The sequence below is a fragment of the Triticum dicoccoides genome, chromosome 4B (assembly GCF_002162155.2).
Source record: "Triticum dicoccoides isolate Atlit2015 ecotype Zavitan chromosome 4B, WEW_v2.0, whole genome shotgun sequence".
Taxonomy (NCBI): domain Eukaryota; kingdom Viridiplantae; phylum Streptophyta; class Magnoliopsida; order Poales; family Poaceae; genus Triticum; species Triticum dicoccoides.
This window is the reverse complement of record NC_041387.1, coordinates 437730341-437735967: the sequence shown is the minus strand read 5'-3', so window position 1 is coordinate 437735967 and position 5627 is coordinate 437730341. Positions and strand designations below refer to the sequence as shown.

Here is a 5627-nt window from a genome sequence, read left to right as displayed (position 1 = left end):
GCATTTCCCAGTAATTGAATGTACAACATGTGATCGTCTGTGCTCTTAACATTCACTTACTGGGAATACCATTGGATGAAATATAGTGCACACTCCAGATCTTATAACTTTTAATACATTTTCAACTAAGATTTTAAGCCATGAGATTATATGCCAATAGTTACATTTAAGCTTGGTAAAGCATAAAGCAATCATAAAAAGGCAGTAAGAATAAGCTTCAGGACACAGTGAGGGCTGAAACTACTTATTTGAAAACAGTGAAACAACTCATCAAATTTAACTAATTTTAAGAGCTCCAGTTTTAAGAATTAATATTGTGCAACTAAGAGCAGGATACAAAATAGTCAATCAAGAAGATTCAACTATATACACTTGATAATTAGAGACAATGTTTTTAACCAAAACATTTTGACCAACACTTGAACCACCCCGTTGACGTGAAATATATAATATGGTTAGTCAAGCATATTAAAATTAATATATTAGAACTAATAAAAGTGCATTGAAAAGGCAACCATAAAGCAAGAACAACCGATGTCAAGAGCACTGACGATCATAGTAATGAGAAAAAGTAACACATGGCAAGAACAATGGACCGACCAGACCTTCTGAAATCCCTGGAACTACACGATATCAGATCCCTAACAACACACATAATACCTACAAAGTAGCTGGTGCGAGAATAAGTCCAAAAATAGTTATTTGTTTTCTAAACCCAAAGACAGTTGGGGAGACCTAGAGACAGATAGTTTACGGGTCGGTGAAAGAGGCTGGTGACAAAACTGAGACACCATAATACATATGGATATGACAGACATGAGAACCTACATTAGCTTGGAAAAGGGGACTACATATCGTTGGACCCAGCTCTGAATAGAGAACCTACATTTCATATCCAATAACTGAAATTTGTGCGATACATCCATAAAGGAATATTAGCAGGACGGGCAAAAATTGGTGGCTCGACATATTGTTTAAGCAAATAAATAGTCACTACTTTCTTGTGCGCAATGGAGCACGTACAGATTCAACAACTAAGCTTTAGTAACGACCGCATGGTTGATGTGGGAGAAACAACATAGCTATTGTAACACTGAGCCATGAGCCTTGCATGATGTGCAGGTAGGCTAACTTGATGGTGGAAAATTAGTGGCGATATGTCCACATTGGTATTGAAGAGCATGACAGATATAATCACTTTCAAAAGGAGACCACATGTGTTTGGATTCAGGTTTGAATAGGGGAGTTTATTTGACACACCTCTCCTCAATCAAATGGTTCAGGTCTAAAAAAATATAATGGTGCACACAAGAGCAGAGTAGTCATGGTTGAGCCTATTTTGACTTTCTTTTTCTTGTTCCACTTTGGAAAGGACAAAAGTGAACAAAAGCAGGCCTAAAACATATACTCCCTCCATCCCAAAATAAGTGTTTCAACCTTAGTACAACTTTAAACTGAAGCTAGTACAAAGTTGAGACACTTATTTTGGGACGGAGGGAGTACCATTTAATGCCTTCACAACAGTTTTTGCATGGCCAGTTAACTCTGAAAGAAGTCTGTGATATTACACTTAATATGTAAAAGAGGCTCAAACACTAAATTAAATTCAAAATAAAAGTAATGCTCATGCAGCATATTTTGTATTTACAACATCATACAGTACCATCAAACGCTATATATTAGCTAGCTATAAGTAGGAATCTATCATTGGATTGTGCCTCTAAATAATACTATGGAGGCATGAAACTAAGTATTTTCACTCAAGAAAACAAAGATGCCTGCTTCCGCACCATGAATCACAGAATTTTCATATAATTGTACTCACAAAGCTATTTAAACATAAAAGGAAACAGTAACCTTATATATTTGTACAACCTATCAAGAACAGAGTTGTGAATTAATATCTTTGTATTGATGCCCTCATCACCAAGCCCACTATCACTGATGCCTTCTCTTCCGGCACCATAAGTAGTGTGGTCATTGTAGAAATATGACCAGTTATATTCTACTTGTGTCTATCTCTATCTTGTGATTCCACTGCTCACTGTCGTGGTTGCACTGCTCATGTCGGATTAAAGTTATGGTGCCCTGTGACACACGAGCAAAGTTTGAATAATCCAATGGTTATATTCTACTTAAACTGGGACCATTATGCATGATATTTTGTATGAATCGCTATGAGAGAGAGCTGAACAATTATATAGCAAATTGGGTGTCATATTCAATTGTATCCATGGAAAATATATTACAATCTCTAAACTACAGCAGTGTACAAAGAAGCGACAACCAACGAAGGAAGCAAAAGCGGACGCTGACAGAGATGACAAACCCAAGTCTTGGAAGGATGACAGTCAGATAGATATCTCATCTCTACTTCTGCTCATCTCCCTTTATTAAGACGCGACAACATATGTATATATATGATGTGCACCCAACTCTGTCTTGAGCATTGCCCGCTGCTAAACCTGCACATGAAAAAACTGACAAATGTTCTTATTCTTGTTCTGCCTTATGCAACAGGTCCGACAAACCTACAGCTCAGTATGTAAGTTAAGAAAAAAATATGGGAATGATGGGTAAAAGGGTTGCTGCTAACCTGGAAGGGACACCGTGGCACCACCAACAAGAGAGGCTATTTGTACAGCAACACAACTCGGTGTAGGAATCAACAACAGTCACCCAAACACTAATCATATGGAACCTTAGAATGCCTTACCACGGCGCCATTCTAGCCAATAGTAGCACCTATTATGATGCCTTACCACCATGCCGTTCAGGTCAACGCATCACCTAAAATAAGAATGAATGAATGATAACGCATGAGATATTACGACATTGTAAATAAAGATTCAGCTGCATGATAACGCATGAGATATCACGGCCACGGCGGAACACGAAGATTCAGCTGGATACAAAAATCTAAAAAATGTATCAAAAAGGATTACAATAGAACTCGTGGTTGATCAAACAAAACTGGTACATATAGCTCCTAACTCAACTAATCCGAAGTTCAAAATAATTCATCTTTGCTTCTCAAACAGAGATAAAGATTGTAATTACTACTGCCTAAAGCATGTGATCAGTAAGCAATCTCGACTTCAACTTGAAGTTAGTCACTCGAAGATATAAACAACAGATGTCATAAACCACACAACAATGTGTCAATGATTTTGCGGTTATTTTTGGAACAAAAGGACAGTGCATCTTAGGCATTCCATTTCCCCAAAAACCAACACCAGTGTCCTAAAATTATTAGGTAGTTAGAATGGAACATCAGGAACCATGTTATGCTCTACCATGCAAGGAGGCTGAAATGTGAATAGGAGTAAGCAAGTGACGGATTCAGTAAAATTTTGACCATTAGTAACTTCTACAGAATGCGTCATATTTTGTATGTAATGTCGAAGTATCCACATCAAGATCACATGACAAGAAGTGGGAATTGAAGTGGCCAACTGACCAAGCCTAGGTGAAAGGAAATCTTGAATCTGTACATTCATGCCTGAGACAAAGAACTGATCATTAGCACTGTAATTCACACAAAGGTAGCTATTTTTGTTTTCCTTATATAAATACAAGAAATACCACTAATATAATTTATCAAACTGCGAATATCTACAAATTGAATTCCATTGCCCTTCAGTGTTTAGCAGTTGCCTTTTAACAGGATTGTAGATAGCCTCAGCAAATGGCATATCACTTCACTTACTTTCCAAGTGTCAATGCAGAACTTTGTGTGACGCAACCCCTAACTTTTCCGACATGCAACGCTCCCCAGGAACATGGGAGGTCAATGGGTTCGTGTGTGTTGAAATAGACCTGGTCCCAGAGTACACAATATGGGATATTCTACCACAAAATATAAACCAATACAAAATCCAACTCAAGTGAATGCTACACTGAAGACAATTTGATACAGAGCCTGACTCAGATGAACTCAAAACTGAAAATGATTTGCCAGATTCCACACATTGTCAAAAGTCTTCGACTACAGAAAATACGTCTATGCTGAGTAAAAAGCATTGAAAGTTCAACCTTCTGTGTGACTCGACCCATTAAAAGAATGCAAATATTTCTAGTGGCATGGAAATTTTGGTGTGTGTATACCTAATAGAAGGTCAGTGCTGCGGTGACCTGAGTAATAACGAACTAAAGAATGAGTCAATTTTTATAACCGAAATACAGATGTGCAAACAGGCAAACGGGTTGATTGTAGCACTCAAAATTTAAGTTCCATTGAATCATGCAAGAGTGGCGTGGGGAACGACAGTCAGTTTATCGAGATCGAACGTGGAGGAGACTTCCAGCAATCATGGCTGCGCCATCGCTGCTGCGCCTAGGGCATTTCGGGAGGGGGAAGATTGCCTTCGACGCTATGGTTAACACGCATCCATGCCGGCGCTACCAAGCTGCACCCTGCGATCTCGCGTGCAACACGTAATGAGATCGTGTGGTTAGTATCTCCGTTCGCTGTTGTATACTATATGGTGTTGATTTGCACATTATAAAATTCCTTGATTTAGATGAAACAAGCAAATCTGCATGCTATTTGTTTTTCTTTGAATTACTACAGCCATACTTGAAGAAAAGTCAGTTATAGAACCTGAGCACTCACCCAATCTCAGATGTTGCTCAACACCCTCTGCTCCAACCCATAGAACATTCTGTCCTGCAGCAAATGAACTGAAGAACCAATCCCTGTTGCCAGCCTGCTCCCCATCCTACGCAGCTCCACCACGTAGTGACGGGAGCGCTGCCTCGTGCTCCAACCCATACAATGGCCGGTGACGCTAATTGTGCTAAGGGCGAGAGGCGATAAATGAAGATTTGGAGAGGAAGAAACTGAGAGAATAGAGATGGGGAAAGGGATCTCACCGTCTCAAGCTCGAGCTCACCGGCTGGCGGTCCTCCGCCTCGACCACCTCCATCCGGTCTCTCTATTTTTTAACCTTCCCCGTCTAGGCCTCGGGATCGAGCTTCGACCTACCACCGCCAGATCCGACCCCATCACCTTCTGGTTCCTTGCCTCCCCATGAAGTGTGTGCCGCCTGGAGCCTACCCCGTCGCTGCTCCTTCCCCATGGAAACCCGTGGCGGACGAGCCCCAGCGGCGCGGCGGCGGCTGGTCTGGGGCGAGCGCGCGAGGAGAAACATGGGTGGGGCAGTGGCGGCTGGAGGGATTGGGGTGGGGTGTAGGGTTTGGGGCAGAGGAAGCCGCGCGACGCGCGAGGATACGCTTGTTCGCACCCGCCAGGAGTTCACCCAGCCAATAGAAAGTTCGGACGAGCCCACCAGCCATGGACGTGGAAAAACAACCGTGCGGTCAGAAGTAATAACACAGATCCACTGTCCAGATCCAATGTCCAAAACGAGTTTTCACTAAGATCCAATGGCCAACGAAGCTGCAAATCGGGGGAGTCGTTCTGCGAGAGTTGGCTAGCCTCTTTATTGATTTAAATGGGGTTCTTTCAGGATTATAAAAGTAGTACATAACTTCCTTTCACATTATGAGCATTGAGGGTTTTAGGAGGTTCCCCATCTCCATGAGTAGCAAGTACACCTAATTTTTTTGGTATTTCGTGTTCCATATCCATAACTAAAGATAGAGAACAACTAAGAACAACAAAT

General features: G+C 41.1%; 1 long non-coding RNA gene across 3 annotated transcripts; it reads right to left on the bottom strand.

Annotated features, from left to right (window-relative positions):
• Positions 1–1578: 1578 nt before the first annotated feature.
• Positions 1579–5255, bottom strand: LOC119290734. 3 transcript variants are annotated; one of them, XR_005142034.1, is made up of 4 exons: positions 4876–5255; positions 4616–4799; positions 2597–2790; positions 1579–2465 (listed from the first exon to the last, which is right to left on the bottom strand). It is a non-coding gene; the product is annotated as an uncharacterized LOC119290734 (long non-coding RNA). The 3 variants fall into 3 exon arrangements; XR_005142035.1 differs by lacking the exon at positions 4616–4799 and having other exon boundaries at positions 4876–5253; XR_005142033.1 differs by having other exon boundaries at positions 4616–5252.
• Between the last annotated feature and the right edge of the window lie 372 nt (positions 5256–5627).